Source organism: Mus caroli, unplaced genomic scaffold, assembly GCF_978045245.1.
Source record: "Mus caroli unplaced genomic scaffold, Mus_caroli_1 scaffold_37, whole genome shotgun sequence".
In the NCBI taxonomy this organism is placed as follows: domain Eukaryota; kingdom Metazoa; phylum Chordata; class Mammalia; order Rodentia; family Muridae; genus Mus; species Mus caroli.
Window position 1 is genome coordinate 475,965 of NW_028227292.1, and position 12,842 is coordinate 488,806.

The window sequence follows — 12,842 nt, forward strand, 5'->3', positions numbered from 1 at the left end:
TGGCGAGAAAACTTGAAAAATGTGGAAAATGAGAAAATCACACTGTAGGACCCTTAATATGATGAAAAACCTGAAAAACGTGGAAAATTAAAAATTCACACTGAAGGACCCGGAATATGGCAAGAAACCCCGAAGAAAAATGGAAAATTAAACCTCACACGGAAGGACCCAGAATATGGAGAGAAAACCTGAAAAAAGTAGAAAATTAAAAATTCACACTGAAGGACCCCGAATATGGTGAGAAAACCTGAAAAAGGTTGAAAATGAGAATAATCACACTGTAGGACCCAGAAATATAAAAAAAAAACTTGAAAAACGTGGAAAATGAGAAAATCACACTGCAGGACCCAAAATATGCCGAGAAATCCTGAAATACGTGAAAATTAAAAATTCACACTATGGGACCCAGAATATGGCAAGAAAACCTGAAAAAAGAAGAAAATTAAAAACTCACAATGAAGGACACCAAATATGGCGAGAATACCTGATAAAAGTGGAAAATGAGAAAATCACACTGTATTACCCAGAATATGGTGAGAAATACTGAAAAACGTGGAAAATTAAAAATTCACACTGAAGGACCCAAATATGGTGAGAAAACCTGAAAAAGGTTGAAAATGAGAAAATCACACTGTAGGACCCAGAAATACGAAAAAAACTTGAAAAACTTGGAAAATGAGAAAATCACACTGAAGGACCCAGAATATGCTGAGAAACCATGAAAAACGTGAAAATTAAAAATTCACACTATCGCACCCAGAATATGGTGAGAAACCCAGAAAAAAGTAGAAAATTAAAAACTCACAGTGAAGGATCCCAAATATGGAAAGAAAACTAGAAATAGGTGGAAAAGTAGAAAATCACACTGTAGGCCCCAGAATAACTAAAAAACCTGAAAAACGTGGAAAATGAAAAAATCACACTGCAGGACCCAGAATGTGCCGAGAAACCCTGAAAAACGTGAAAATTAAAAATTCACACTGTTGGACCCAATATATGGCAAGAAAACATGAAAAAAGTGGAAAATGAGAAAATCACACTGTAGGACCCTGAATATGGTGAGAAATACTGAAATTCGTGGAAAAATTAAAAATTCACACTGAAAGACCTGGAAAATGGCAAGAAAACCTGAAAAACGTGGAAATGAAAAAATCACACTGCAGGACCCTGAATTTGACGAAAAAACCTGAAAAACTTGGAAAATTATAAATTCACAGTGAATGACCCGGAATATGGCTAGAAAACCTGTAAACGAGGAAAATTAAAAACTCACACTGAAGGACCCAGAATATGGCCAGAAAACCTGAAAAACAAGGAAAATTAAAAACTCACACTGAAGGATCCAGAATATGGCGAGAAAACCTGAAAAACAAGGAAAATTAAAAACTCACACTGAAGAACCCAGATTATGGTGAGAAAACCTGAAAAAGGTGTAAATTGAGAATAATCCCACTGTAGGCCCCAAAATTGCGAAAAAACTTGAAAAAGGTTCTAAATGAAAAAAATCACCCTGTAGAACCCAGAATATGGCGAGAAACCCTGAAAAACGTGGAAAATTAAAAATAAACGCTGTAGGACCCAGAATATGGCGAAAAACCCTGAAAAAAGTAGAAAATTAAAAACTCACACTGAAGGACCCAGAATATGGCAAGAAACCCTGAAAAAAGTACAAAATTAAAAACTGACAGTGAAGTATCCCAAATATAGCGAGAAAACCTGAAAAAGGTGGAAAATGAGAAAATCACACTATAGGACCCAGAATTACGAAAAAACTTGAAAAACGTGGAAAATTAGAAAATAACACTGCAGGACCCAGAATATGCCTAGAAACCCTGAAAAACGTGAAAATTATAAATTCACACTATCGCACCCAGAATATGGTGAGAAACCCTGAAAAAAGTAGAAAATTTAAAACTCACAGTGAAGGATCCCAAATATGGCAAGAAAACTAGAAATAGGTGGAAAAGTAGAAAATCACACTGTAGGACCAGAATAACTATAAAACTTGAAAAACGTGGAAAATGAAAAAATCACACTGCAGGACCCAGAATGTGCCAAGAAACCCTGAAAAACGTGAAAATTAAAAATTCACACTGTCGGACCCAATATATGGCAAGAAACCATGAAAAAAGTGGAAAATGAGAAAATCACACTGTATTACCAAGAATATGGTGAGAAATACTGAAATTCGTGGAAAAATTAAAATTCACACTGAAGGACCCAGAATATGACAAGAAAAGCTAAAAACAAGGAAAATTAAAAACTCACACTGAAGGACCCAGAATATGGCGAGAAAACCTGAAAAAGGTAAAAAAATGAGAATAATCATACTGTAGGACCCAGAATTGCGAAAAAACTTGAAAAACATCGAAAATTAGAAAATCACACTGTAGGACCCAGAATATGCCGAGAAACCCTGAAAAATTAGAAATGTAAAAACTCATACTGAAGGACCCCAAATATGGCGAGAAAACCTGAAAAAGGTGGAAAATGAGAAAATCACACTGCAGGAACCAGAATATGCCGAGAAACCTTGATAAAGCTAAAAATTAAAAATTCACATTATCAGTCCCAGAATATGGCGAGAAACCATGAAAAAAAGTAGAAAATTAAAAATTCACACTGTAGGACCCAGAATATGACCGAAAAAAAACAGAAAAACTTGGAAAACAATATATTCACACTGAAGGACCCGGAATATGGCGAGAAAAACTGAAAATGTGGAATATTAAAAATACACGCTGTAGGACCCAGAACATGGCGAGAAACCCTGAAAAAAGGAGAAAATTAAAAACTCACACTGAAGGAACCCAAATATGACGAGAAAACCTGAAAAAAGTGGAAAATGAGATAATCACACTGTAGTACCCAGAATTACGAAAAAACTTGAAAAACGTGAAAAAGAGAAAATCACACTGCAGGACACAGAATATTACGAGAAACCCTGAAAAACGTGAAAATTAAAAATTCACACTTCAGACAGAGAATATAGGAGAAAACATGAAAACAGAGGAAAATTAAAATTCACACTGTATTACCCAGAATATGGCGAGAAAACCTGAAAATAGAAGAACATTATAAACTCGCACTGAAGGACCCCAAATATGGCAAGAAAACCTGAAAAAGGTGGAAAATGAGAAATTCACACTGTAGGACCCAGAATTAGAAAAAAACTTGAAAAACGTGGAAAATGAGAAAAACACACTGCACGACACAAAATATGCCTAGAAAGCCTGAAAAACATGAAAATTAAAAATTCACACTGTCTAACACAGAATATGGCGAGAAAACATGAAAAAAGTGGAAAATTAAAAATTCACACTGTATTACCCAGAATATTCTGAGAAATATTGAAAAACGAGGAAAATTAAAAATTCACACTGAAGGACCCAGAATATGACCAAAAAACCAGAAAAACTTGGAAAACAAAATATTCACGCTGCAGGACCCGGATATGGCAAGAAAAACTGAAAATGTGGAATATTAAAAATACACCAGAAATATGGCAATAAAACCTGAAAAACTTGGAAATGAGAAAATCACACTGTTGGATCCAGAATATGACGAAAAAAACTGAAAAACGTGGAAAATTAAAAACTCACACTGAAGGACCCAGAATATCTCGAGAAAACCTGAAAAAGGTGGAAAATGACAACGTCACAATGTAGGATCCAGAATTGTTAAAAAAGTTGAAAAATGTCGAAAATGAGAAAATCACACTGTAGGACCCAGAATATGACGAAAAAACCTGAAAAACGTGGAAAATTAAAAAAAAAAAAACACGATGTAAGACACAGAATATGTCAAGAAACCCTGAAAAATTAGAAAATTAAAAACTCACACTGAAGGACCCCAAAATGGTGAGAAAACCTGAAAAAAGTAGAAAATTTAAAATTCATACTGAAGGACCCCGCATATGGCGAGAACACCTGAAAAAGTTGGAAAATGATAATAATCACACTGTAGTACCCAGAATTGCGAAAAAACTTGAAAATCGTCGAAAATGAGAAAATCAAAGTGTAGGACCCAGAATATGCCTAGAAACCCGGAAAACTTGGAAAATTAATAGTACACGCTGTAGGACCCAGAATATAGCCAGAAACCCTGAAAAAAAGTAGAAAATTACAAACTCACACGGAAGGACCCCATATATGGCAAAAAAACCTGAAAAAGGTGGAAAATGAGAATAATCACACTGTAGGACCCAGAATTACGAAAAAACTTAAAAAGGATAAAAAAAAAAGAAAGACCAGGCAGGACTGCCATTTGCATGTTCATAGGGGAAACCTGGAGAGAGAGCAGTCTAACCTCAGCAGGTTGCTTCCCTCTTGATAGTAGCTCAGAGTGTAATCCTGCAAGACAGGCAAATCACTGATTTCAAGGACTGCCTGGTTCAGGACAGCCAATGCTATGAAGAGAAAGGAGCTATGTAGTGAAAACAAAGCAAGGAAACACTAACCAGGAAAAAGAATAGACAGTGTAGCTTGTGATAAGGTACCAACAAGAGAAAGCCTTCTGTTACCACTTACAAACACAAGAAGCCTTGCACCCTTCCGCCCAGGTTATTACCACTGGTTATGACCACAAGTCTTGGGCTCTTATGTCTATAGGAAGCACCTGTCTGTGCCTTTAAGTACCATTGATAGTTCAGGGCTATAATTCATCTGTAACAAGCAACAGTGGTAAGAACCTGCAGCCTTTGAAAACAACTCTTTTTTTAAAAAAGCAGGGGACACAACTGAGCTGTAGAGCTCCTCAAGTTCAGCCTTATTACTTGGTAGGGAAACAGCCTCAGTGTCCAGAGCTGAGGTCTCACAGGCAAACTGCTGCAATTTTTGAGTACCATCTAGAGAGAGAAAAGATATGATGTGGTTGCTTAATTTATCTATTTTATTATTTCTATTTGTTGTTTTGTGTTGTTTTATTTGGTTTTAGATAAGGCCTCAGTCTGTAGCTCTGGCTGACCCAGGACTGACTACATGTGTTAATTAGGGTTTCACAGCTGAGAACAGACAGCAAGAGCAAGGTAAGACTTAGAAAACCCGACATTCAGGGGTGGCTCAAGCTCTTAATGAGAGCACTCGGGAGGCAGAGGCAGTCAGTTTCTGAGTTCGAGGCCAGCCTGGTGAAAGAAAGACAGACAGACAGATCAGTAAAATAAAAGCCAGAACCTTCTCTGCTTTTGTTTTCTTTTGCCTCGAGGTAGGGTTTCTCTTGGTGTAGCCCAGGCAGTATGTTCTGTCTCAAACTCACAGAGGTCCTCTCTGCCTGCCTGCCTTTGCCACCCACACAGCCTGGCAGAAGCCAGAATCTCTTTTTCCCTCTTATTTATATATTTGTTTGTTTGCTTGCTTGCTTGCTTGTTTGTTGTTATTATTACTATTAGTTTTCAATGTAAGTGTGTGTGTGTGTGTGTGTGTGTGTGTTCTATCTGCTGCCTATATGACTACATGCCAGAAGAGGGCACCATAACCTAGAACAAGTCACCATGCAACTCCTGAGAATTAATGTAAAAAAAAGGAAATTCTAATCACATAGAAGGTAGATATCTGTGAGGCTGTCAGAGTGCTTTTTAAGGCTTACTATAAATAATAAAAATTGTGTGTCTTTTACCAAACAACAGAAGGGAAAGGAGGTGGTGTGCCTGCATGTCTGTTGTCTGCATGTCTAACTCCTTGTTCTGTCACTCGGTTGAACATTGACACATTGACCTCACCATGCTGAAAGGCGACAGGTGGATGGCGGCCATCTTGTCTGCTGACTGACCACCCTTCTCAAGATGGAGGTGGCTGGCCGTCACGAGACCTATTGTTCCAGGTTGCTTCTGTTTCTTCCCCTTCTTTCCCAGCTACTAGTGGAATAGAACTTAACTGAATCCAGTGCAGAAGGGTCAGGAATCACTGAAAAGCCACCAGCAGCCATGGCCACATGTTTTTCTCTTGCTTTTTGTCTATTACTTCTTTATTATGTTTAGGAGGGAGGGGCGTTCAAGACAGTGTTTCTTTGTGTAGCCCTGGGTGTCTTGGAACTCACTCTGTAGACCCAGGATGGCCTGGAATGCAGAAATCTGCCGGCCTCTGCCTGCCAAGTGCTGGGATTAAAGGGGTGCTCCACCACACCTGGCTTCCTTGTTTATTTCTAAGAATCCGTGGGAAATATGGTTTCTTTAATCTGTGTACCCTAGACTAACACACACATGCACACACACAGGGAGTGAGAGAGAAAGATAAGGAGGAATGACATGAATTTTAGGAAAAAGAGATATTAATGGATTAATATTACTTATATTCATACATATATACAAACATAAACAGAATTAGAGTAGAGCTGAGGCAATTGTGGAACACACCTTTAGCCTCAGGCAGATTTCTGCATTCAAGGTCACCCTGGCTTACAGAGGGAGTTCCAAGTCAGCCAAGGCTGCACAGAGAATCCCGTTCTGAGAAATAAATAATAATTGAAAGAAAGAAAGAAAGAAAGAAAGAAAGAAAGAAAGAAAGAAAGAAAGAAAGAAAGAAAGAAAGAAAGAAAGAGAATAAAAAGTTTTTTAAAATTAAGAAAAAAAATTACCAGATTAACATCAAGCACACACAGCAATGGCTGTCTTCAGGTGTATCCTATTCTCGAGTCTTATTTCCGACCTAAGAGCTGGGCTGAGCTGCCTCATTATGTAATTGCAAACCTTCCTTGGTTTGTCTTTTCCATTTCTAAGACTAACAGACCTTTTTCTATTTAGAGAATATGCTCATGACAGTCCTTTAGATATAGTAAATATAACTGTTGCTCATAGAACTTGTTTTCTAGGAATTTTTAAAGGTAAATGGCAGAGTTTATTTATAAAAAATATTTTGCATTAATTTATTTGTGTAAGTGATGAAGCTCAGGTCTTCAAACTCGTCAGGAGGTATGATTACCTCCCCGCTCTCTCACCCCCTCTCTCTCCTCTCTCTCAATGATCTATTTTATTTTTAGTGTAAGGGTGTTTTGAATGTGTATGCTGTACCCACAGACTCCAGAACAGAGTACTAGATCCCCTGGAACTGGAGATGGGCCACGATATATATACTGGTATTTGAGCCCAGGTTCTCTGGTAGAGGAGACAATGCTCTTAATTGTTGAGCCCTCTCTGTAGCCCCATCTTTCATTATTTTTTTTGAGTATATGTGAGACTGTGTTTATATACATCATATGCAGACAATAAGAATGATTTAGATTCTTCAGAATCTGACACCCTCTTCTGGAGTGTCTAAAGATAGCTACAGCATACTTTAATATAATAAATAAATAAATCTTTTAAAAGAAAAGGAAAAGAAAAAAAGAAAGACCAGGCCTGCCATATGCATGTTTATAGAGGAAACTGGAAGAGCCCCAATCTAACCTCAGCAGGGTGCTTCCTTCTGGATGGTAGCTCAGAGTTTCATCCCAGCAAGACAGGCAAATCACTGAGTTCAAGGACAGTAAGGTTCAGGACCACCAAGGTTAGGAAGGGAAAGGGGCTATGTAGAGAATACAAACCGACAAAACAACAACAAGGAAAAAGAAATGAAAGTGTAACTTGGGGTAGGGTACCAACAAGAGAAAGCCTTCTGTTACCACTTACAAACACCAGTAGCCTTGCACCCTTCTGCCCAGGTCCCTGTCTTCCTTTCTAGGAATTCTTAGGATGCCAGGGGGTGGGGGAATCCAGATTAACTTTTTAATAACAAAGACTTGGCCTTTTATGTCTATAGGAAGCCAGTCTCAGTGCCTTTAACTACCACTGAAAGTTCAGGGCTGTGACTCAACTGTAACAAGCAACAGTGCTAAGAACCTGCAGCCTTTGAAAACAACTTTTTTTAAAGTGGGGGACACAACTCAGCAGTAGAACCCCTCAGGTTCAGCCCTAATATTTGTTAGGGAAACAGCCTCAAAGTTCAGAGCTGAGGTCTCATGGGTGAACTGCTTCAAGCTCTGAGTATCACCTAAAGAAAGAAAAGATATCATGTGGTTGCTTAATTTATTTATTTTATTATTTCTATTTTTTGTTTTGTTTTGTTTTAGATAATGCCTCACTCTGTAGCTATGGCTGACCTAGGACTGACTACATGTCTTAATTAGGGTTTCACAGCTGAGAAACAGACACCATACCAATGTAAGACTTAGAAAACCCAAAAGTCAGTGGTGGCTCGAGCTCTTAATGAGAGCACTCTGGAGGCAGAGGCAGTCAGTTTCTGAGTTCAAGGCCAGCCTGGTTAAAAACAGGGTCAGGCAGGCAGGGCTAGGCTAGGCAGGGCAGGGCTAGGTTAGGCGGGGCTAGGCTAAGCAGGGCTAGGCTAAACAGGGCTAGGCAGGGCAGGGCAGGGCAGGGCTAGGCTAGGCTAGACTAGGCTAGGCAGGGAAGGGCTGGCTAGGCAGGGCAGGGCTAGGCAGGGAAGGGCTGTGCTAGGCAGGGCTTGGCAAGGCAGGGCTAGGGAGGGCTGGGCTAGGCAGGGCTATGGAGGGCTGGGCTAGGCAGGCCTAGGCTAGGCTAGGCAAGGCAGGGCCATATTCTGAGTCCCATAGTGTGAATTTTTAAATTTCACGATTTTCAGGGTTTCTCGGAATATTCTGGGTCCTGCAGTGTGATTTTCTCATTTTCCAAGATTTTCAAGTTTTTCCATTATTCTGGGTCCTTCAGTGTGATTTTCTCATTTTCCACCTTTTTCAGGTTTTCTCGCCATATTCGTGGTCCTTCAGTGTGAGTTCTTAATTTTCTACTTTTTTCAGGGTTTCTCGCCATATTCTGGGTCCTACAGAGTATATTTTTAAATTTGCAAGTTTTTCTGTGTTTCTCGGCATATTCTGGGTCCTACAGTGTGATTTTCTCATTTTCCACTTTTTTCAATTATTTTCGCATTACTGTGTCCTACAGTATGATTTTCTCATTTTCCACAGTTTTCTGGTTTTCTCGCTATATTTGGGGTCCTTCAGTATGAGTTTTTAATTTTCTGCTGTTTATAGGGTTTCTCGCCATATTCTGGGTCCTAAGGATATATTTTCAATTTTCCACATTTTTCAGGGTTTCTCGGCATATTCTGGGTCCTACTTTGTGATTTTCACATTTTCCACTTTTTTCAATTTTTTTCGCATTACTATGTCCTACAGTATGATTTTCGTATTTTACACCTTTTTCAGGTTTTCTCGATATATTTGGGGTCCTTCAGTGTGAGTTTTTAATTTTCTACTTTTTTCAGGGTTTCTCGCCATATTCTGGGTCCTACAGCGTGTATCTTTAATTTTCTACGTTTTTCAGGTTTTCTCGCCATATTCTGGGTCCTTCAGTGTGAGTTTTTAATTTTACTCGTTTTTCAGATTTTCTCGCCATATTCCAGGTCCTTCGGTGTGAATTTTTAATTTTCTACGTTTCCATGATTTTAAGTCATATTCTGGCTCCTACAGTATGATTTTCTCATTTCCACCTTTTTAGGTTTTCATGCCGTATTCCAGGTCCTTTAGTGTGAATTTTTAATTTTCCATGTTTTTCAATATTTCTCCCAATATTCTGCGTAATACAGTGTGATTTTTTAATTTTCCACTTTTTTCATGGTTTCTGGCCATAATCGAATTTTTCCAGTGTTTTTATCGCCATATTCTAGGTATTAGAGTATGATTTTCTCATTTTTTGATCCTTTCATGGTTTGTCACCATATTTCAGGTCCTACAGTGTGATTTTCTCATTTTTCGACTTTTTCAAGGTTTATCACCATATTCCAGGTCCTACAGTGTGATTTTCTCATTATTCTACTATACAGGGTTTCTCACCATATTCCAGGTCCTAAATTGTGATTTTCTCATTTTTAGACTTTTTAGGGGTTTCTACCATATTCCAGGTCCTACTATCTGATTTTCTCATATTCCACATTTTTTCAGGATTTCTTGCCATATTCCAGGCCTTCAATGTGATTTTTAATTATCCACGTTTTTCAGCGTTTCTCGCCATAGTCCAGGTCCTTCAGTACGATTTTCTCATTTTCCACATTTTTCAGGATTTCTTGCCATATTCCCGCCCCCTGTTTGAATAATTAATTATCCACGTTTTTCAGGGTTTCTCGCCATATTCTGGGACCTACAGTTTGATTTACTCATTTTTCGACTTTTCCAGGGTTTCTCACCATATTCCAGGTCCTACACTGTGATTTTCTCATTTTCCACATTTTTCAGGATTTCTTGCCATATTCCAGTCCTTTAGTGTGATTTTTTAATTATCCACGGTTTTTTTTTTTTTTTTTTTTTTGGTCTCTCTCCATATTCCAAGTCCTTCAGTATGAGACCTTAATTTTCGGCATTTTTCAGGGTTTATCGCCATATTCCAGGTACTACAGTATGATTTTCTCATTTTTCGAGTTTTCCCGGGTTTCTCACCATATTCCAGGTCCTACAATGTGATTTTCTCATTATTCGACTATACAGGGTTTCTCATCATATTCCAGGTACTAGATATGATTTTCTCATTTTTCGACTTCTTCAGGGTTTCTCAACATTTTCCAGGTTCTACAGTGTGATTTTCTCATTTTCCACATTTTTCAGGATTTCTTGCCATATTCCAGGCCTTCAGTGTTATTTTTTAATTATCCACGTTTTTATAGTTACTCGCCATATTCCAGGTCCTACAGTGTGATTTTTCCTTTTCAACGATTTTCAGGTTTTCTTGCCCTATTCCTGGTCCTACAGGGTAAGTTTTAATTTTCCACATTTTTCGGGGTTTCTTGCGATATTCTAGGTACTTCAGTATGACTTCTCATTTTTCCCCTCCTTCTGGGTTTCTAGACACATTCCAGGTCCATCAGTGTGATTTTCTCATTTTCCACCTTTTTCTGGGTTTCTCTCCATTTTCCAGGTCTGAGAGTGTGAGTTTCTCATTTTCCAAGTTTTACAGGGTTTCTCGCCATATTCCAGGTCATTCACTGTTTGATTTTAATTTTCCACATTTTTCAGAATTTCTTGTCATATTCCAAGTCCTAGAGTGTGAGTTTTTAAATTTCCAACTTTTTCAGGGTTTCTTGCCATATTCCATGTCCTACAGTACGAGTTTTTAATTTTCCACGTTTTTCATGGTTTTCTTCATATTCCAGATCCTACAGTATGATTTACTCATTTTTAATGATTTTCAGTTTTCTTCCCATATTCCAGATCCTACAGTGTGAGTTTTTAATTGTCCACGTGTTTCAGGGTTTCTTGGCATATTCCAGATTCTACAGTGTGATTTTCACATTTTCTGTGATTTTTCAGGTTTTCTTGCCATATTCCCAGTCCTATAGCATAAGTTTTCAATTTCCCATGTTTGTCAAGGTTTCTCGACATATTCTAAGTCCTATAGTTTGAGTTTCTCATTTTTCGGTGTTTCTAGCCTTATACCAGGTCCTGCAGTGTTATTTTCTCATTTTCCACCTTTTTCTGGGTTTCTTGCCATATTCCAGATCCTACAGAGTGAGTTTCCTATTTTCCACATTTCATGTTTTCTCAACATATTCCAGATTCAACTGTGTGAGTTTATAATTTTCCACGTTTTTCAGGGTTTCTCAGCATATTCCAGATCCTACATTGTGAGTTTTTTATTTTCGACGTTTTTCAGGGTTTATCGCCATATTCAAGGTCTACAGTGTGATTTTCTCATATTTGATGATTTTCAATTTTTCTTTCCATATTACAGTTCCTACAGTGTTAGTTTTTATGTTTCTCGTTTTTTAGGGTTTCTCTGTCACTGTGCTCAACTGTGGTTTTACAATGCTCCACTGTGATGTCCCACTTCTCTACGCTGTTGTCACCCTGCTCTAATGTGATCTCACAGTGCTCCACTGTGGTGTCACAGTGCTCCACTTCATTGTCACCATGCTCCACTTTGGTGTCACAGTATGCCACTGTGGTATCACAGTTCTCCACTCTGGTGTCACAATGCTCCACTGTGGTGTCACATGCTCCACTGTGTTGTCAGAGTTCTCCACTGTAGTTTCATTGTGGTTCACTGTGGGGAGACAGTGCTGCACTGTGGTATCACAGTTGTCCACTGTTGTGTCACAGTGCTCACTGTGGTTTATCAGTGCTCTACTGTGGTATCACAGTGCTCCACTGTCATGTCACAGTGCTCCACTCTACTGTCACCGTGCTGCTCTGTGTTGTCACAGTGCTCCATTGTGGTGTCACACTGCTACACTATTGTGTCACAGTGTTCCACCTTTCTGACACAGTTCTCCACAGTGATGTAAGTGTGCTCCCCTCACTGTCACAGTGCTACACTGTCGTAACACAGTGCTCAACTGTCATGTCACAATGCTCCACTCTGATGCCACAGTGGTCCACTGTGCTGTCACAGTGGTCCACTGTGCTGTCACAGTGCTTCACTCTAGTGTCACAGTGCTCCACTCTCGGGTCACAGTACTCCACTCTGCTGTCACAGTGCTCCACAGTGGTGTCACAGTGCTTTACAGTGCTTTACAGTGATGTCAGAGTGTTCCACTCTGATGTTGCACTGCTCTACTCTGTTGTCACACTCCTCCACTGTGGTGTCATTGTGCTCCTCTGTGGTGTCACAGTGCTCCTCTTCGTTGTCACAGTGCTCCACGGTGCTGTCACCCTACTCCTCTGTGCTGTCACATTTCTTCACTGTGGTGTCACATTCTCCACTGTGGTTTCATATGCTCCAGAATGTTGTCATATACTCTAAAGATGCCTCAACACAGAACAAAGATACGTGCACCAATGTGTTCACTGAACCCTAATTTTTAATAACCATGAGGTAGAAACAACCCAGATGTCCCTCTATGGAAGAATTCTTACAGAAACTGTGGTACATTTACACAATGGAATACTACTCAGATATTAAAAAA